Here is a 23,666-nt window from a genome sequence, read left to right on the forward strand (position 1 = left end):
AGAAAAGGAAGTAAAGTTAAGGTAAGGAAAGGAAAGAAAACAAAAGGAAGTAAGGAAAGGAAAGGAAAGGAAAGGAAAGGAAAGGAAAGGAACTAAAGGTAAGGAACTAAAGGTAAGGTAAGGAAAGGAAAGAAAAGGAAGTAAAGGAAAGGAAAAAAAGAAAAGGAAGTAAAGGTAAGGTAAGGAAAGGAAAAAAAAACAAAAGGAAGTAAAGGTAAGCTAAGGAAAGGAACTAAAGGTAAGGTAAGGTAAGGTAAGGAAAGGAAAGAAAAAGAAGTAAAGGAAAGGAAGAAAAAGAAAGGGAAGTAAGGGTAAGGTAAAGAAAGAAAAGAAAAGGAAGTAAAGGAAAGGGAAAAGGAAGTAAAGGTAAGGTAAGGAAAGGAAACAAAAGAAAAGGAAGTAAAGGCAAGGAAAGAAAAGGAAAGGTAAGGAAAGGAAAGAAAAGAAAAGAAAAGGAAGTAAAGGTAAAATAAGGAAAGAAAACAAAAAGAAGTAAAAGTAAGATAAGGAAAGGAAAGAAAAAAAGGAAGTAAAGATATAGTAGGAAAGGAAGGAAGTGAAGGAAAATTAAGGATAGAAAAGAAATGGGGTTGAGTGGAAAGAGGAGAGGAGAGGAGAGGAGAGGAGAGGAGAGGAGAGGAGAGGAGAGGAGAGGAGAGGAGAGGAGAGGAGAGGAGAGGAGAGGAGAGGAGAGGAGAGGAGAGGAGAGGAGAGGAAAACATTTGTTCTATCCTTGAACAAAAGAAATGTAAAATAGCTCTTGACAATGGATCTTGCCTTATGATGATACATTCAATACATGGCTCCTGAACTTCGTGTACGGTATATGTGGCATGGTGAAAATTTGAATACCTTTAAATTAGGAAAATTATAATTTATTTCCCTCCTAGGGAGATCGTACCTTGTGCTGTGTTGTTGCCTCGTTCAAATACAGATTTTATGTCATGTTACCACACAATTAGGGAGTCTCACTTAGTTTAATATACATATTCAGAGGAGGGGACTGAACAGGCATAAAAATTAAAATAATCGACTTACAGGAAACATGACAGATTGCATAAATTAGACTTACTTTTTAAGCTATTATACGAACTTCTAGACTCTTTTCATTTGCTGAGAAGAGTTAAGAAAAAGTTATCATTTCCAAGAGTTTTCTTGGATTTCGAAATTTTAACCTTGTTAATATATACACAGTATATATGAGTCGTTCAGAGCAAAAGTGATCTAAGTCAAAGTTGGGTAATGAGGTTTAAAGTAAACATTCTGTAAAATACAACGCAAAGTAGCAATTTATTTAAACTATTAGTAGTCAGTGGATAGAAAGAAGGACATATTAAGTGCTACTTTGCGCTGTATTTTACAGAATGTTTACTTTAACCCTCATTACCCATTTTTGCTCTGAATGGCTCATATTTATGTAAGAGTATTCAAAAGTAAGTTCTCATTTTGAAATGGTAATAAGTTTGTCAAATTTTTCTATTCCACAAAAATAAAAACATCAATTTGTTCGTAAAGAAATTGGATTTTATTAAAACATGAAAAAATTGAATATGATCACCACCATGTTGTTCAATAGGAAATAGTCTTCCTTCTGTGGTATAAACGGCGTTAGTAAGCACATTCCTAGGGATGTTTTCTATGACAACCGATATTGACTATCAGTTTCTCACGTGTAGTAGGTCTACTAAGAAATACCTTTTCTTTTATATAATCCCATAACCAGTAGTCAGCTGTATTTATGTCTGGTGACCTAGAAGGCCAACTGTTCGGGAAATGCCTACTAATTACAAGATCACCAAATGTGTTGCGCAATAGTGTCTTTACATTATTGTGTACGTGAGGTGGAGCGCCGTCTTGCATGAAAGCAATGTTTTCGATTTCATGATTCTGTAACGCTGGTATTGGAAAGTCTTGCAACATTTGAAAATATCGCTGCCCGGTTACCGTCACTGTTTTTGTTTGTCCATTTTCAATTTCTTCATAGAAATACGGTCTTATTACGAAATATGACGTACAATCACATCAGACAGCAACTGTGATATCATGTAATCCTTGCTATATAATTGTGTTCGCATTATCTTCTGTCCATATTAGTGCAATTATGAGTGATATCACCTCCGTTCAATTCGAAATGTGCCTCATTTGTCCATTTCTCAAACCATGTAACGTTCTATATCTTCTCAATGCGTATGCATACACAGTGTCCCGCTTAGAGGAATTGAGAAATAAATGTTAACCATTTAAAATCAGATGAAGATATTGTTTTGATTTACATCTGACAAGATGCAGAAACTGTCCAGGTTTATGCACCAATGGTTTAAAAACAGTTGAATGTTCATGCGCATGCTCACTAACATTTATCGTGGAAACAAGCCTGGCGCCATTCAGTAGAACATTCCGTCATTGGACCATTCTTTTCATCGAGGCGACAATCACAGGGAATGTGTATCTGGACATTTTGCAGAACTTTTTTTGTCCATCAATTCCTGCCAGAATCGGTTTTTCAGCAACATGGGGCTCCACCCCATTACTATGGAGCAGTGCGTGGCTTCTTGAATGCAAACTTTCCCAATAGGTTGATCGGAAGAGGAGAACCCTTGCCTGGCCACCTAGGTCAACCGACTTGACGCCCATTGACCTTCCTCTGGGGCTTTGTGACAAGTGTTGTGTACCAACGTGATACAGTTGACACTTTAGAAAAACTGAGACAACGCATTATAAATGCAGCTGCGCTAATCACTTCACAAATGCTACAGAACACTTGGCGGGAGGTTGAATACCGTTTACATGTCTGCAGAGCATCTCAAGGTGCACACATCAAGTTGCTCTGACCATTCTCCGAAACTCTGAGAGTTTTTACATCAAGTTATATAAAAAATGTTATAAAACCATTATTTATCATTTAAATTAGCACTAATTTCTCGATCCTTCTAAGCGGGACAGGTGCATTGTCTATTGTATTCGTAATAACACTGAAAGTCAATTCGAACTCGTAACGGTAATACTATTGTGAAAATTATTAAAATTACTCTCCTATAACTGCCGTCTGTATTCCCAATAACAATTATTGTTTATACAAGCGTGACATAGTTGCCATAGCAACGAAACACGCATCGATAAAAAAAAAAACCAAACCAGCGAATAGGGATTATAAAGAATGGACACTGAGCGAATTTTCTTGTGTTTTGTTTCTCTGTGCGCCGGCGTTTAATTCCACTTTCAAGCGCTAGAGGTTAGTGTAATCGAGCACACGCTAAGATAATAATTGAGAATAGAGTTGAGACACAGCATCCAAACATCGCCTACCTTATTGCATAATCCAGTAACGCTTTGCTTCAAATAAATTAAAGTTAACAGCTTTTCCTTACTTCTCAGTGACAAACTAGTTGTAATAATAATTGTTTATATTTTATATATAATAAATTATATTATAAAATAATATAATACATTATAAAATAATGTATCAAATTCGTTTAATATTTGTATACAATATAATATATGTATATGGTTTTACTTCTCATAGGAGTTTTGTTTTTTCCATTTTCAGCGTTATCAAATCATTACATGTTTTAATTGTTGATAGGGGTCAACGTCTCAACTCTCGTTATAAAGGAACTCTAGAGTCTAGACGTTAGAGTTAATGACGGATTTATTATTTCATCGGTTCAATTTATTTTATTTGAGTACGTAATGTACCTAGATGTATTAATTGTATGTTATATTTCCGCTGTGTCGACTGCTAGCTGGTGTGATGTCAATGCCAACTCCTGGGAGAAAGCAGAATCTCACGCTCAAACTAGTTTCAAGGTCATTGAAATCAGTCCTGCTACATCAAAGGTACCGACGGGAAGTGTCCATACTGTATAATATCTATACGCTGCTCAAACCTTCTAAACAGTAATGTTACCTATATGAAACCAAACTGCTGATATGTACAGAAGATACAGCTGTTTCGAAATGGGAACTTACTTTTCAATAACCTTATATATATATATATATATATATATATATATATATATATTATATATATATATAAAACTAGCCATTTTTAATTTATTTTAATTTCATCATTTAGCAAAACGTTGAAGTGAATCTGTATACGTTATGAAATCACAATATAGAATAATTTACTCCTGTACGAACGCACCTGTAGCTATTAACTCCAGTGAACTGAAGAGGGGCAGGCTATTATCCGTCACGCTCCACATCTCTTTCATTCATGCGCCCACATCATCGCTTCACAGGAAGCGCCGGCGGTGATACATATTATGCCTGCATTTTGGGAGTGTCTCACAGATTCTACTCAATGTGACATCTAAAACGACCTCAACTGCTCACCAACACACATAAAATAATCTACAAAGGGAACATTGGTACGATCCGCATACAGGTAAGGAATTTAACTGTCATTTTAAGTGGCAGAGCATTTTATGACAGACTACAATTCTTTCGTGGAAGACAGAATTGAAAACAGAAATTGAACAAGACATTGAAATATTTGCAATGACAGACAAAATGGAAACATACAGATAAAACTGGAAAGATCACATAGAATCAATGAAGAAAGATACCTTTTACAAATAATAGGGGAGAGTCGGGTAGTATCGGACAGCGGGTAGTATCGGACAGTGCGTTTCTTTCATCTACCACCATATGGTAGTACCTTAATGACATGGTTACGTTTCTCTATGCGACATCACAGCAACGTAACCATGTCAATCAGGTACTATCATCGTGTGGTAAATGAAAGAAACTCACTGTCCGATATTACCCGATGTCCGATACTACCCGACTCTCCCCTATAGCCTTAATATAAACCAAGAGGATGGCGAGATATAGGCAGATCTAGGAAGTGATAAGCTAAAGTCGAAACAGGTCTAATGACCTTATCCGTGAACGAAGATGATTATGATAATAATAATGATATTTAGTTTGTAAGTTACATTACAATGTTGAACTATGGTCTCATGGTTGTTTCAGGGCGCGAGATAAATTCCGCTGTTAACTAAATTGAATGGATTAGTTGATATGAAGACGGTGTTTTTGAGAGTGAGTCCGAGGACTAGCTCTGAGTTACCAGACATTCGCCTTACATGGAAAGAACCTAACAAAAAATTTACATAGGCCTATTACAAACTAACATGTCACATATCACAAGTAAAATATTACAAATGCTTTTAAACTCTATTACACAACATAATTTTATTAATTTGTAAAGCTTGATAAAGAAGTCAACAAAAAGAAATAATACGCTTACGCACTATCACCAATGACGGTTCACGAAAAATAGCTAAGAAGCACAGCTAAACTTGCAGTATTTTACCACTAGCAATGGATATGTTTATATTTTATCCTAACATAGATTAGTCTATATAAATTCGCTAAAGCATATTTCAAAAATAGGAAATAGAAAATATCATGGCTTAGGTTACAGGAGAGGAGAATTCTGCACTCGCTTTCTCTCTTGTATCGAATTATGCACACTTCATTCCAGTCTTATTTATTCGCCCGTTTTCATACTCCCTCTTGCTATCATAACATTAATATTCGATCACAACGCAATAGAAATTTCGCTCCACACATCATCTCTGTATTCCTCATCTTTCACTGTTGCTACCTCTCGTCACTGGAACTCTCTGCCGCCTGAAGACAAGGGCTGCCAAACCTTGAAAGCTTTCAAATCCAAGTTAGAAAATTATCTTATGACGATTTGCTAAACTAACTTACTATTATGGCAAGTGTTGTACATATATTGCATGTTTCCACGTATTCACTAATTTTGTTTTATATTCTAGTGATATTTAACTCATTTTATATTTTTCTTTTCATCATATTTCCCGATAATGGTATATCTACAATCTGATAACTCGAGCTATATATAATCATAATTTTCCTTACTGTGTGTACTTAAAAATATTGTGTTCATTGTATGCTCTGTACTACACTATTTCATTATTATTATTATTATTATTATTATTATTATTATTATTATTATTATTATTATTTTCTTGTTTTTTTTTGTACTTTGTATGTCGCATTTATTTTGAGCTACTGTTCACATTTTATTATGCATTTTCCTTTCTTTCTATATGTTATATAGTATGACTCATTTCTACCGACTTCCTGTTTACATTATATTATGATTATCTACTTCAGTTTTGTGTGTAAAATTGTATCGCAGTTTTACTCCTGGTTGAGTGTTAAAGAAGGCCGTATGACCTTAACTCTGCCAAGTTAAATAAACTATTACTATTATTATTATTATTATTATTATTATTGTTGTTGTTGTTGTTGCGGGCGGCCAATTGCTGTATCTCTAGCACGCAGACAGGAGCCTAATAGCCCAAAACCGTCCCTGGATGTACGTAACTACTATATGTATCGTCATTCATTAACCGAAAAGGGACTGTCTTTCATTAGCAGATACAATACTTCTCGACGAATTGAGTAATATAACTGGTGTAGCCTGAAAACAGGTACCTCTCTTACAATTAGTACGGCGGCGTTAGAAAAGTGACATGGGCAAGTAGGCCTAACAACACGCTTAGGGATGCTTATGAATTCCAAATTTCGGCAGTAATATCTTGGGAATTATACATTACCTTTTATTTCAGATATAATTAATTTACTTATCTTATAATAATTGCTGGAACTGTCGAAGGATGGAGATGTTGCACGCCACATTTAGTACAATTTCTGCGTAATATAGTGTCATAAATAAGGATTCGCTATTCTAATATGTACTGCAAGACCACGAATTAAACTAAACTGCACCTTGACGTCCCTTCAACCTGCGTTATCTGTCTATATTATTGCAACACGAAATCTTCTCACGCTCGATCCAGGGAAAATGTACACACAACTTCCTCTGCAGTCGCGTTCGGTCTGTAACAGTAAAAGACTGACAGAATTTACCCGAGCGAAACTTTTACATAAACACCCCCAACTCATTACTTTTTTTTAAATTGTATTTTAATTTTCAGGTTACTTTTCTTGCTTCCCATCTCTCTGCAGTTATTTTAAACCATTTAGGTTTATGTGCTGTTCGCCACAAGCACGATTCTTTTTGCTAATGGCGGGTATTTGACTTAGGTATTGGATGTGACGACACTCCAGCTGTAAACATACTCAGCGAGCACGGAGTTCCTCATTCAACCTGCACCTAGCTTCATTCGAAATGAGATGAGATGATGATTGAGATTTGTTGAATGCCACAGGGGGACCGAAGCACCCGAAGAAAACCCCTGTGTTACCTGGATCACGGGCTTGTCCAACACAAGTTATAAATCAGGGGTACACCGGGGACCGAACCCGGATCCACAGAATTATAAGTCCAGCGCACTAGCTACTAGACCACCATGGCGACACAAGCATGAATATCTAATGTAACATTTTCCGAGTTGTGGGCCTGAGAAGATAAAGTAGACTCCAAATGAGTTTTATGCATTTTTTGTACTGAGTTTGAGAAACCCAACATTTATAAATATTACCTGAACTAAATAAATATAAATTACTACGTGACCAAGGCAGGACCCGTCGTGGCAGAATGAGGAACTCAGTGTTTGCTGCGTATGTTTACTGCTGGAGTGTCGTCACACCCAATGCCTAGCGTTTCAATCTGGTTGCAATGCCGCATGTAGGAAGACGTGTGTTTCGTAGCCAAGCGCGGAGCGTTATTTATAATGCCATAAAGTTTTGTGATGAAGAAAAGACAACTGGTTTATTCCTACCTCTATCGAAGACAATAGAGTGTGCTGCAGCTATTGTGAAGTTAAATAAAGAAACAATTAGTAGGATTAGAAAAGAAGGTAAAGAATGTGAGGACAAGGGTGTAGAAATATCGACACCAAGCAAAGTTAGACGACCTCCTGCAAATAGGTTGAATTAGACGATATGAACAAATGTATCATAAGATTTATTTGGTTATTTAATGACGCTTATCAACTGCGAGGTTATTTAGTGTCAATGAGATTGGTAATAGCGAGATGGTATTTGGCGAAATGAGATCGAGGATTCGCCATAGATTACCTGGCATTCACCTTACGGTTGGGAAAACCTCGGAAAAAAGCAACAAGGTAATCAGCCCTAGTGTGTATCATAAGAAGAGAAGTTCGTAAATATTATAGTCTCTACAAAGAGCTTCCAACATTAGGAAAGTTGCATAAATGTTGTAAGAGAGAGATAGGTTTTAAAGGATGCAAGAAAACTTTACGAAAACTCATACTATCCATGGGTTTGCATTCAAAAAATGCAAAGATAAAAGGAAATAACTAATAGAACGTTCTGATATAGTAGCCCATTATTTACCTGGACGAAACATGGTTCCATACACATTACACTGTCCACAAATGTTGGCAAGACGTAAACGTGTCAGAGTTTATACAAATAGCAGTGCAGGTCAACGACTTATAGTAGCCAATGCTGGTGGTAGTGATGTTTTATACCGAGTGCTTTCTTCATATATGATGTCCGGAGTCCGACCACTTTAAAATGCTAAGGTAAGAAATGCATATCAGATGCAATATTGTGTAAAATACAGTAGCTACTTTAGTTTACGTTATTTTCGATTCATGTTCCTTCCTTTACGAACACCGATGTTGTGGTGTGTTTTCTGAATAGATTCCTATGTGTGTGAGCATATGATAAAATAAAACTAAACAATAAAGTTAACTATATATACGAACACATAACATATAAAGCGTGTTAATAATAATGAAACAAGAGCGCAGTTCAGTATGTGCTTCATTTTGCATTTGATGCGGACTTTATAACACGGCCTGTGTTGTGAAGCGAATCGCAGCGCCACCAAACAAAACGGTTCCCACCTTGGTCGCGTAGTATGTGTTAAAATATGTTTTCGTTTGTATATTTTTAAACGTATGTGTTGATTGTTTATAAAATTGAGTTCATATGATGCCAGACATTATGTTTATTATTATAAATATTTTTATTATCACTTTATTTGGGACAGAAAATGTCTATAACTTTACCTGAACTAGTTTTACTATTCAACGAAGTGCCCCTACATAAAGCGCCAATGAATGTGATACCAATTAACAGGTGCTCCAGCGTATTTTTATATGTCTGGGACACCAGCGTATAGACCAGCATTTCCCACCAGTGTGGATTGAAAGGGGAGGTCAAGTATCATGGTCAGCACAGTGCCTTTATTTACATTTTTTTATTTTTTATTTTGAAAGAAATGGTGTATAAATTCCACGATGGAAAATGAATACCAGCTTCTGCAAAATATTCATGCAGCTACAGTAGTATACTACAGCGCAGGTTGTGTGACAACTTGCAATATGCATTTCAAAAGCGCACTGAATAATTCTTGTGCGGGTAGACATTTTGAACACCTGCTCCATTAAACGCAAAATATTGTCAAGTTGTTTGAAGTAATGGATATAATATTGTGTGCGTATTTGTCACTTATACATAAATATGAATACCTTACATATATGAAACACTGTATATATGAATTACAGCAAATACAAGGAAAATGTATAAACATTATTTATTCAAGCTCCACTTTCACCTCCTATGTGGTCGGTCTTACCTTCTCAAAACACTTGCATGGACATAAACGCAGTAAGAAAATTTAAAAATAAAACCAGGGGAAAACTGAAATAAAATTTGAAAAAAGGAATTTTATTGAAACATAATTAATAAGAAGCTAAAAACATGAACGTAATTTATACCATTCGTTGAAATCTGATCTACAAACCATAATTGTAATAACGAAGTCGTAAGAAACTAATTAGATATTAGTGACAATGAAGTCTGTAGAAAATCACGCACACAATTATACATTTTTATCTCGTAAGTAGACAACTCATTTTTAGGCACAAAATCTGCAGTTTTAGGCCCTAAAATATTTCAATATTTAATCAATTAGGCTCTAATTCAGTAAAGTTAGGAATTTTAGACATTTTTTTCTGAAATGCTACTCTAAATAGCAAATAAATCTTTTAGTTCGATACAAATAAAATAAAGAATGAAAAATTTTCACTTTTCCTTATGGTACTGACATTGAACTTCATAGTCATTTTTGTTTATACTGTAATTAGATGCACAGTACATCACCATAGTTTCATCAGTGTCAAGGTTTCCTAAATTAAAACTTACTATATACCTATTCATACCTTGACGTTTCACTTATGTATGCATCATCTACATCCTCTTGAATGGATAAGACAGTTTATAATTGTAAATTATATCTATAATATTTTCTTATGGTACTCTTAGAATCAGAGGGAATATTTTGCATACAGTATTTTTGTAGAAACACTCCTAAAACTGGATATCCAATCGCAATCTAGGGACTGTTTGCAGGAACAAGCACTCTGATTTAGCCTGCATATAAAGTGCTGTTGAAGTTGAAGTAGGCAGTGTTAGTAGAATAACTGTTTATTTTGATTTTTCGGCTGAACTTTTCTTATATGACCCGCGCTTTGCACATTCTGCCTCAGATGGCACTTCTTTTCTTGCGAAATCTAAAACCACAGTTCAGTATATACAGTCACGAAGCTCAATACGTAGGAAATATGAATCCATAAATAGTTGCTAACCACTAGGATCGCTACTATCGTCTCATTACAGACAATACGAAATAGTACCGGCACAGTCTATCGTTCCTCGTACCCTCAAAACTCGAGCTTCGTGACTGTATATACTAGACTGTGCTAAACCATCAGTATTGCCAACATGTATGAGGAAATGAATAAAAGAACAATGAAAGTTTAGATTTCAGGATTGTATACATGTATGAGGGAGTAAATAAAAAATAAAGCAATGAAACTTTATATTGATTTTGGAAATTTAGGGGGAATATCGAGTAATTTGGCACTAACAATAATTTCAGAGCACTTTAGAGAGCTTTAAATCCTATGAATAGCTTTCAATTTCTATTTTTGCTCTGTCCTATAGGAACAAAATTGGCATTTCCCTAGAATCCGATGTTTGCTCAAATAAGTACGTACTAACCTGTGTTATAGGGGCTACTCAAAGTGTTGTCCGTTTGCTTTTACACATTTCCGACATCTTTATCGAAATTTTCATTCTCACACAAAAATTATCCTTCCGTAATCTTTTACATAAATTTCTCAGATGGGTACATGGTTCTATAGTGTCCGGACTTAGGTATTAAGAAATAATTGTTTACTATTTATTAACAGAAAGATATTTTATTATTATTATTATTATATTATTATTATTATTATTATTATTATTATTATTATTATTATTATTATTATATGTTTTGCACAAGATGCAGAAACTCTCCAAGATTTTATTTTTGTAACAATGCTAAAAATCTATACAACAAAGCAAGAAAATTGAAGAAAACAAAAAAGAAACGATTTATCATGACGATTTATGTCACGAATTGCTAACAGTCAACATTAATCATTCTAATTGAACGTAAAATGTAAACATCACAACAAAAAATGAAGTGCATGCTTTGTCTTGCTGAATTTAAATCTGCTACCAGATTTCGATACCGATTTCGTCCAAAATCCAACGTGAATCCAATCAATTTTGCAGTGGGATAGAACTCATAAAGAGACAGAATCCTTGATTCTACAAGCAGGCAAACATTCGAAAAAAAAAACTAAGAAACGGTCGATCGTATACGAACTGCATTCAACCGGTGCCCAAGAAAGTTCATTAGGCAAGTTATTCATCAGTTACAGACTCCCAAATCAACTGTTCATGACGTTCTTCATAAACGACTCAAACTACGTGCATACAAACTCCAACTTCTTCACCGCAGTCAACCAAACGACAGAAGATTAGACAAAGTTTTTCGACTGAAATTCTGCAACGTATTGACGACCCTTCATATCTTGAGGAAGTGGCATTCAGTGATGAAACTACATTAAATTTCTGCTGTAATGTAACACCAAAGACACACGGAAAAAGTTTATGTTCGGATGGGGTTAATGCACAATGCAATTATTGGTCAATTCTTCTTCTGAAAGAAAACCGTCACTGGACACAGTCACCTTGATACAACTTACAAATGGCTTTTAAGGAACCCGAAGGTTCATTGCCGCCCTCACATAAGCCCGCCATCGGTCCCTATCCTGTGCAAGATTAAGCCAGTCTCTATCATCATACCCCACCTCCCTCAAATCCATTTTAATATTATCCTCCCATCTACGTCTCGGCCTCCCTAAAGGTCTTTTCCCCTCCGGTCTCCCAACTAACACTCTATATGCATTTCTGGATTCGCCCATACGTGCTACATGCCCTGCCCATCTCAAACGTCTGGATTTCAAGTTCCTAATTATGTCAGGTGAAGAATACAATGCGTGCAGTTCTGTGTTGTGTAACTTTCTCCATTCTCCTGTAACTTCATCCCGCTTAGCCCCAAATATTTTCCTAAGCACCTTATTCTCAAACACCCTTAACCTATGTTCCTCTCTCAGAGTGAGAGACAGTCACCTTGATACGCTAGAAAATTTCGCTGTGCCCCAAATCCCCCTTGGGTCAACATCACAACAAGACGGTGCTCCACCACATTATCACTATGATGTCACCAGTTTCCTTCATAGAAATTTTCCTCGTCTTTGGATTGGAAGAGGCGGACCCAAGGCATGGCCACCAAGATTTCCTGATCTGACTCCGTTGGATTTATTCGTCTGGGTTTTCATCAAGGATTTTGTTTATCAACAACATCTAATCCAAAATTTGTTACAATTAAGACAACATATCAGGTTAGCAATTGACCGCATAACGCCTCAAATGTTGCAAACAATTGGGGAGAATTGGAATATAGTTTGGACATTTGCAGAGCAACAAGAAGTGACAGAAGTACACAAGAGGTTATCGATCGATAATGGCGCAACTTGGGCAGGCTATACATGCATAGATCGTGCGATCGTTCTTGACCCACCGGGAATCCGATTGAGATAGACTCTCTTTAGCTATGTAAAACAACTTTGAAAAATGAACGTGACATTTGGATTGAAAACAAAAATTACTGTCGGCAAATTAAACACATCCTATGTAGGCCGTTTGGGGGATTTATTAATTTAGGTTTTCAGAGAAGCGCCAGTAAAATAAAAGTTGAACACATAGTAATAAGATATACAGAAACACAAGCGCAAGTTCCTCGCAGGATGAACAGTTACCGACAACCCAAAATTTCCCTCCTTGTAAAGGAAGACTGTCAGTCATAGAAACTCTTATCTTCATGACGATGACGATGACAATAATGCCTTAAAATCGCGTTCTTGATCGTCATATTTCTTGTTAGCAGCTGGCTGCAGTGATTGCAAAGTCTTTGGAAGTAGAATAGCTGCAGTAAAACAGACGACAGAAGCATTTAACGTTATGTAACGAAGTGCATCGAGTCTTCTCACGTAATTGCAATTTCATAACTAAGAGTTCATTCATTATGGAGCGAAGTGGCTCTCCAATCTCCCAGAGAGACACTCTGCAACCAACTCGTCTGCTCTCCAGCAGAAAGTAATTACCAAAAAAGTGTCACTTGACACCCATTTGTAAACAAGGATATTGTCCTCTCGAGATTTTTACGTGTTATTTGCTTACGATATTTATCTATTAACTCAATGGCACCTAATGAATATTCAAATGATAGTTAAAAGGAGGTATAACTTATGTCAACTGCCCAGTTCAAAAGGGAAAGAACTCTAAATTTAAAGTTTTGAGAAACCCGTATGTATGTATGTATGTATGTATGTATGTATGTATGTATGTATGTATGTATGTATACATACATACAGGGACCATTTTATTTTATTAACATTTTTAATATTAACCTGGCTATATTGGATCAACACCGTTTGCTACCCCCTTCCACGATCGGAGTTCGATGATACTGGCGTAATATACAAACAAATCACTTTGCTAGGTATAGGAGGAAAGAAAAGTAGTTGATCCATTTACGTAAACTAGGAAATATCGCGCTTTTGAGTTTGATCATTTTCATTAGGTTTTTGTTTAATCAAAATACAGTATAGTATTAACAATGAGGGTTTTTACTCACGAACTGAGCTGTCCATGTGGACGTATTCATTATGCAGTGTATATTATACTGTCTACAGCACATTAGCGTACAATATAGAGAATGAAGTTAAATTGAAAAATAATCATAATATGGATATTTAAACACATTTTTGAAAATAGTGGCCGTTCATTTCGATACACGCTTCAGTTCTAATGTGCATATTATCGCACTATATACTATTGTACCTAATCCTAATTATCAGTTTCGTCCTTGTAACTAGTAACTCATGTTAAAATAATTCTGTACCTATTCTATAAAAGAGTACCTTACGTACTGTAAATTTAATCTTCACTTCTGCCCGATCCGAAAGATAAAATTACTCAGACATACTATCTACTGTCCGTCCAAGTGGTTATGTCGTAGGGTCGTAGAAAGGGAGGAAATCACGTGACAGTTAATTACTTTATGAGGCCCTTCTATTTAAGTTATTTTAAACAGTTGTATAATATTACGTAGACGTCCAATTCGTAACAGAAATTAATGTTCTCACAAAATAGCTAAGACGATAGTCCAGCCATTAGCTGGCGAATAAAAGCAGGTGGGGGAAACCGGAATACGACGTAGGCAAATGGACGACAGTACCTGTGCGAAAATGATTCAATATTGAAAGCTCTTTCGTCACTGGAAAACGCGAACATATTTTTGGAACGTACTGTTTACTATGACCGTAAGGCTACTATGAGTGTATATGCGGTCTTGGATCTGTATGCAGACGGTTGAACTTCATTAGTAGAAGGGGTGGGAGTGAAGTACATTAAAAAACTCAGGTAGAATAAAAATTGAAGGAGAAATATAATTATGTCCCTGCATATATATATATATATATATATATATATATATATATATCGCTCATTTACTGCAACAGTGACATATCTAAAAAATGTAAAAAAAAAATGTTACTTTTGAGTTACCGGTGCTGAAAGAATCGTTATTACTAGAGGCCGGATGTTTGGCAAAATGCCTTTCTTTTACTGGGCGGAAGTAAATCATTATTTGCATAGATATAAATGTGATTTGGGGTAAATCAAAGTGATGGGTCAATTTTTATTTTGCCTTTTTTTAAGGTGTTTCTTACTGATAAGTACCTTTTTTGTCATTTTAAAGCAATATTTCTTGTTTATTTGCAATTTTCTCATTAATTGTAATGTAATGTGTGTGAAATTTAAACACTTGAAACAATGATTAACTTTACTAACAATAGTAAATAAAAGTAATTTATTTCGGTGCTTAATCTGCTAATAATCGTGCTTTAATACTATTGGTGTAATGTGAATAATGATCGACAATCCACAGTTACAAATATAATATTGTCATGTCTTCACGGTACCAACAATCAGCTTTATAATTTTAAATATTAACCTCGTTCTCATAGAAGTTGTCACATAGCATTTTCAATTGTTTGCTTTCATATTTTCAAATCTTACTGCTAAATTTTGTGCTACACGTGTTTATTATTGTAAGATGTAAGAGAATGAAATTTGAATGAGGAACAGTCAGTTATTTAGGGTGACAGAAGGTATAAGGTGGGTTAGCTAGAATGCCTAAATTCAGTAAACCATTGAAAAGTAAACTTCATGCTTACGTTGGTTTAATTTGGTGTCATGTGTTTTCAACCGATGGAACAGTTTTGTTATGTAAGGTTTGTGAAAAGACAGTTAATCAAAAGAAGTATTTTATAAGTCAACATGTGGCACCTACGAATTAAATATATGAGTTATGTTGATATAATTTAAATTTATTGTTAAATATATTATGTCTTTTTAAAATTTGTAATGCCTTTTTTCAAAGATTATTGTCCCTTTTTTACGTTTTTATTGACTTTTTTGCCTGCCTATTTTGACTGTAATAAGTACCTAAACATACGGACTCTAGTTACGACATGATCCTTTTACAGCAGGAATGATATAACTGTGCTTCTACAACTCACGCGAGAGAACTTGCTGTATCATTTTTTTGTCTATGCAGTTGGGGAAAAAGGCTGCTAGCAATAATGTCACATTTCAGTTGCGCTTTACCTTTTGGAACATTAACTCTACCTGTAGTCAGTTTTATAGAACAGTGACTTATTTCCCCTTGTGACAATATTGATGTAAATGTAAGACTTCCACTCACTCTCCTTCTTTCGTCAATAATGTTTTACTTTGATATATGACATTATTCAGGAAAATATTTGTATGAATCGTATTAGTTACATTTTTGAATATGACGTTCTTGAAGTAGACATACTACATGGTTATTGCACCATTTCCTGTTATGTCGTTACAAAATAACGTTTAGTTCATTTATGGTCATCATTTCGACGCTATGTGGCAATATGCACGAAATACATACACCACGTTTAGGATACACCTTCCATCATTTATACTTAAGTTAGTCTTGTTGCTAATCCTCTGGTAATAAATATGGATAAGTATGGTTCACTTTGTTAACATCCCAATTTGATTAACGAAGTTAATTGCCTGTGATATTTCTATTTCATCTCACACACCATGATCAATCGCGGAAAAATAATGATGTAATTGGCTAAATGTATGCTGTCAAAATAGACTAAACAATCTTTTGTAAGTGCACAGACGCAAAGAAGAAGTAGAAAACTGGAAAAGAAACTTGTTGAAGTACAGGAATAACGGAAAAACTTATGAAATAGATACAGTAAGTAAAAGAACTCGGGAAGGAAGGACAATTAAACCACCATATGGAGAGGAGTACAAATTTGAAAGTTGTCTTATCAGTCCACAGAATTCTGAGCTCGAAATCTTTGTTCGTGTTTAGAAATCAGTTGCAGAAATCAACACGAGTCTGGAAGTACTGGAAGAAACATCATTAACGGAATTTGGAATAATTTCAATTATCTCTGGATTTTTCACATCAAAATGAAACTTTAAAATGCAGTTTTATCAAAACTATAAATTTTGAGTTGTTTCCCTTTTGAACTGACCCGTAGAAATACAGAAGCACATTAAATGTTAAGCCAGACTTGCAACTTAGAATGTCTACAATTGAGCTAGACTTCGCAGAACGGACAGCTCAGCTACAAGACGACATAAAGAATTCTATTGACAACCTTATGATAAGTCTAAGTACTTGGTTTCATTTTCTACAGCAAAGACATAATAGTACAGAACCAGAAACAAAATTTTGGATCACCTGGATTTTGTTTCTGGATCTGTACATAAAGTAACTTGTTTTTATGTATTTAGTCTAATATCGCTACCAATTTAAATAGAGATGCTTAATCCAATAAATAATGGAAATATTTCGTCATTAGAACATGTTTATGGGCCCAAATTATGTACATAATTTCACGGATCGGCCAAAGTGAAGTATGAGCTTTAATAGGTTCGTGGCACTCAAAAGGCTGGATACAACTGTCCCATACCAACGAATAGAAAGAGTCATTTCCTTTTCTTTTAGTTAAGAATAAACAGAAAAATGATTATAAGCTAGTGTAAAGCAACAACAAGTTTAAGAACCTTGGACAGAATAATGTACGCCGTTGGCAGCGATAGTAAACTAGTAACTACATCAATCACAGTTTCTTAAATGCACCATAAGGTAAGATTTACGGTCGCCTGTGGGAAATTGTACACTTCAAATAGATACCGGAGTCCAAAATTGGTTAGTTGTAAATATGACCAGTTTTTGGCACCAAACAAGGGCAGTGGGAGTGAAAGGTCATTGCAGACTCCCTTTCGTTTCATCTGAGTGTGACGTAACGCAGTGGTAGCATCCATAAACCCGTCTTATGATCGCAGTGACACACTTTTACCACGCCTCCGGCGGCTACCACCGGCGCATCCCGCTGCGCGACGAGTAATACGGTAGCAACGCACGTTGAACGCTTAATAAAGCCGAATCTGTTCCAGATAACGCAGAGGAACTCCTTACATCATGATTTGTTGAAACGTATGTGTTTAGGGGACTTCTTTACTTAAAAGCAAATTAGTTCATTAAACATTTTTGTACGACAAGATTAGTTGAAAAGAAATGATTTAAAAAGGATATACTGAATAAACAATATAGTCTATATTTATTACAATACACGTGATTGAAAATACAATATAATATAATTAGTTTAACCTCCATGGGTGTATTTCACTGACCTAGAAAAGCGTATGACAAATCAACCCTAAAATCTGTGTTAGAAACTTCAGAAGAATACAATACCTGGGATAATGAATGTTGCTAAACCACATAATATAATATGAAGTGACTTCTGAGGCAAAAACAGAAATATATCCCCTAAATCGGAAGAATAAAAATTAAAACAATATCCTTATACACACATATTAAACAAAGTATTTATTATAGGATGTACACACTACTATACTTTCGCCATGAGTATCACTGCCAGGGAAGGGAGCCAATGCCTTTCGTCGTTCTCATCATAATCTTATTCATAATGATAATCTTCACCATACATATTATTATTATTATTATTATTATTATTATTGCTATTATTATTATTGCTATTCCATTGTTTTCTGTATTAATGCTATTCATATTTGCTATGAATTTTTGAGTGGAAGAGACACCCTTATAGCCTTAACTCTGCCAGTACAAATAGATCAAATAAATTAATGTATGTATGTATGTATTAACACTACAATTGGGTATATACCCGGTGGCAGTGATATATAATATACAATAATTACAATTACAGAAATAAAATAAAATGAACGTAAATGAAATAAAATAAAATAAACGTAAATCTATAAATAGTAGATGCAATAAACCTAGGATTATAAATAAAAACTATTCTATAATAACGCCTACGATAAGCAAAAGTAAATCTAACTTATAAGTACTTCTATTTCACTCAACTATTACCAATTTAAATAATTACATATCACCTTAATTAATTACATACCAACTTAATTACATATCATCTTAATTAATTACATATCATCCTAATTTATTTACATATCAACTAAATTACATATCGTCTTAATTAATTACATATCAACTTAATTAATTATATATCAACTAAATTAGTTACATGACACAACTTAAATAGTTACACTGCACTTCCAATTACATTTTCAGTCTAATCTTCTCAACCTTTCCTTAAATGTATTGATTTTAAGAAGACCACCCTGAAAGATTGCCGTAGGTAAGCTGTTCCAGTCTACTATTGTGCGGTTAACAAAGGAAAATTTTGCCACGTCCGTTCTTTGTTTTCTACATTTAAACTTCCTAATATGATCAGCCCTTCCTAAGTATGATGGTGTTGCTAATCTAGCATTGATATCAGTCCATGCTTTGTGTCCCATTTGTGCCTTAAACAATGCGGTGAGTCTGGTTTTTCGTCGCCTTGATTTGAGAGGTTCCCACCCTAAATATTTTACTATCTCCTCACCATGTCCCTTCCCCATTTTGACATATTTTGCTGCCTTGCGTTGGACCTTTTCAATTAACAAATAATTTAAATTGCAGGAAAGGTCATCGTAGTACCAACCTTTATCACTAGAATGCATTTTCAACAGCCTCCGAGGTCAAGTTTTGGATCATTAATAGAAGATCAATTTTATTGCAACACGAGATGCAAGTATTCCGTCACAGTACAGTGACGTCAAGGCAATTTAGTCTATGAACAACTAACCTTATCTCCGTGCGCTCTGGAAGAAAATACGATCCCTAGTAATTATGATAGCGAAATGAGTGCAAAGTCCAACGCCGAAAGTTACCCAGACATTCTGCTTCAATTGGTTGAGAGAAAACCTAGGAAAAAAACCTCAAGCAAGTAACTTGTCACAACCAGGATTTGAACCTGGGTCCGCTAGTTTCAGGGCCAGGCATGTTAACTGCTACTCCACAGTGCTGGACATAGAAACATAGAAATGGTTGACATGAGCTCTAACAGTCACCAGATCTACAGTAACCCCAAAGAAAAAGGAACAATAAATGAAGGGTTCAGAGCCACAGTGGTCCAAGCGCCATTTATTAAAAACGGAGAAAGCAAGGGTTAAAGTTAAGTAAATACCATAGTTTAATGAAGATTACATATCGTTTAGTTTTAATGTGTATACTTCATATTACTTGCTATATGTTTCCATTGAATTACGGTAATAACTTCATTTTAACCCTTGTTTTCTACGGTTTTAGTAAATGGCGTTTGGCCCACTATGGTTCTGAACCCTTCAAATGTGTCTGAATATTTACTTATTTTTAATATTAGAGAAACTCATACGCTTTAGTACGTCCTATGCCACGAACACTTAAAAAAAACTACACCACCAGCACTTAAAAAAATTTAAACATTTTTGGTATTTTAGGGTGCTATGCATAGACATTTCGCTAGCCTGCGCTACGAGCGTGCTAAACAAGCCCCGACTATCGACTGGTTACTTGTACAGGATTCATATCATATCGCTTACACTGGTTTATGAATACGAAAAACGTTAGTTCGCTGATCATCCACCGGAAGCCCGCGCTAAGAATGTCTATGAATATAGCCTCTAAAGTTTAAAATATAAGGAAGTTTTAATATTTTAAAATAATTAAGCATGTAAGATTTAAACGGGAGGCAAAACCACAACCATAGCATGTAATAAACATCTGTGCTTTAACAGTTTCGTTGTTGTTTCAAAAATAAATTTTATGACTCCAAAGAATGACCGCTACTTCGTGGGAAAATCATGTATTAAGTAATCAAACTCGCAATGGACAGGAGATACTTTATTAAGTTTCGTTTTCAATTAGCATTTAATTATTGCTGCAAGTTCCCGTAACCTGGATACTGGCTCAGATTTCGCCATCTTCAGAGGACGTCTTCATGACGTCACGTTGTGATCGTCCAGCGCAGAGCGGCCTCAGGGCGTCTGATATAAGGACAAGCGCAGTGACTTCTGCGCGGCGTGGTGCAACTCACTCCCAGGTCACATGTCTGGCCTGTATTTTTACAGTCTAATTCACACCATATGAAATATGATTGACTTGCCTTACACCTACGTTGCCTTCTCAAGTCAAACTCGCAGAAACTTTCTACTGAAGTAATAAAAACTTCACGTTTTTCATTAAATGCTATTTTATTGCACATAAATGTCATAATTAAATATTCAATTGGATAGTTTAACATATTGAATATATTGTTTAAGAGAGATCAAACGACGATCCAAGCAAAATAAAAAAGACATACACAAAGTACGATGATGATTACAAAATTATTATAACAAGATCTCTTACGGGTGATATTCCCCTTACTTACTTACTTACTTACGGCTTTTAAGGGACCCGGAGGTTCATTGCCGCCCTCACATAAGCCCGCCATAAGTCCCTATCCTGAGCAAGATTCAATCAGTCTCTATCATCATATCCCACCTCCCTCAAATCCATTTTAATATTAACCTCCCATCTACGTCTCGGCCCCCCAAAGATCTTTTTCCCTCCGGACTCCCAACTAACACTCTATATGCATTTTTCGATTCGCCCATACGTATTACATGCCCTGTCCATCTCGAACGTCTGGATTTAATGTTCCTAATTATGTCAGGTGAACAATATAATGCGTGCAGTTCTGTGTTGTATAACTTTCTCCATTCTCCTGTAACTTCATCCCTGTTAGCCCCAAATATTTTCCTAAGAGCCTTAATCTCAAACACTCTTAATCTCTGTTCCTCTCTCAAATCGAAAGTCCAAGTTTCACAACCATACAGAACAACCGGTAATATAACTGTTTTATAAATCCTAACTTTCAGATTTTTTGACAGCAGACGATGACAAAAGCTTATCAACCGAATAATAACATGTATTTCCCACATTTATTCTGCGTTTAATTTCCTCCCAAGTGTCATTTATATTTGTTACTGTTGCTACAAGATATTTGCATTTTTCCACCTCTTCGAAGGATAAATCTCCAATTTTTATACTTCCATTTCGTAGAATATTCTGGTCACGAGAATAATCATATACTTTGTCTTTTCGGGATTTACTTCCAATCCTATCGCTTTAATCGCTTCAAGTAGAATTTCCGTGTTTTCCCTAATCGTTTGTGGATTTTCTCCTAACATATTCACATCCTCCGCATAGACAAGAAGCTGATGTAACCCGCTCAATTCCATACCCTCACTGTTATCTTGAACTTTCCTAATGGCATATTATAGAGCGAAGTTAAAAAGCACAGGTGATAGTGCATCTCCTTGCTTTAGCCCGCAGTGAATTGGAAAAGCATCAGATAGAAACTGGCCTATACGGACTCGATATTCCCCTTCTTGTTCGCATTTTCTGCAAGGGCAGCAGCAGCTGACTATAGCTTTATCATACAGTCATTAGATGGCGCATATGTCGCGCCAGACTCTGGCAAAATCTGTCAGGTGTAAGATGGCTGCGCTCACAGAAACATGGTCAAACACAGAAGTGCGCAGTATGGTCCAGTTTTTGCGCCTGAAATGCACCTCACCAGCAGGAATTATCGTTAACTTGTTGATGAGTACTGTGCGAAACTGCGCTTTCGATGGGAAGTACTGGGCTGGTAACTTGAAGTATGGTTTCAGATTTATGAGATCTTGTGTCAACACTAGATCAGTCCAATCACTTCTATAGCTACAAGAACAACGCTCTTCGTATATTGCCAACTCCATTTTTTCTCTGTTCCTGATCAATCTTGCACAAAACACCATGTCCATGGATGAGCAACTCGTGCTCTCGAAGTGTCAACACAACCTCAGTGCAGGTAGAACGAACTGTGTACTAGCTGTAGTGTCTGTATGCGGTTCTTGCAAGACACAAGTTCGCTCGCGTCTGCAGTAAGTGGCGTCTCGTTTTAAGTGAAAAACAATATAATCCCCAGATCATTTCCCTGTACTGATGAGTCGAAAGAGAAAGATTTTTTTTATTAAGAAGGAAGGTAAAGCTTTTATTATATTCTATTACACTTTCTGAGGCATGACATTTTATGTTACAAATAAAACAGTGAAGGTTTTAGTAAATAAATACTGTCTGGATCTGCTAAAGGTAAAAATGAGATATCAACAAGGTGAGACATATCAAATATCGTTAGAACGTTATGTGTGTGAGTTACAGAATTGCAAGACATATAATCGACTAGTTAAGAGCATTTATGGATAAATTTGAAATGTCACAGTATCATGTAGAACACAGACAATTTCACTTTTTTTGACTATAAACTATCTTGAAGAGTGATAAGAAAATCTTATTCTGAGAACACAGGAATACTCTTTAATGTATAAAGACTTGTAAATTCTATGTTTCAAATAAGACATATAATAAGAAATATTAATAAATAGTATAATAATACATGCGTGTTGCAGCTATATTTGTTGTATCTTGAAAACGTTGTATTCAGTTTGTTTTTCCAGTACTAAACTAATTTTCAAAACTAGGAAATAATATAATTTGTTATGTGTGTTTAGGTACAGTCTGTCTAAAATTACTATAATTTATTATAATTATTGTACTATGCGTCATTCTGAAATTCAAATCATGGAGTAGATATCACGACCACTTGCATGAGCCATCACAGCGCAACGCGACAGTGAACTACTTTTGTAACTGCTGCGGCTGGCTCCGTCCGTCTTTCTCTCTTTCAAGTTTTTTTTTATTTTTTTTAAGCACTTTGTGAGCACGAGTTGCCCATCCATGACCTTGTCAGTTCCAATAGATCTCCCTCGGA

Source organism: Periplaneta americana, chromosome 4 (genome assembly GCF_040183065.1).
Source record: "Periplaneta americana isolate PAMFEO1 chromosome 4, P.americana_PAMFEO1_priV1, whole genome shotgun sequence".
NCBI classification, from domain to species: domain Eukaryota; kingdom Metazoa; phylum Arthropoda; class Insecta; order Blattodea; family Blattidae; genus Periplaneta; species Periplaneta americana.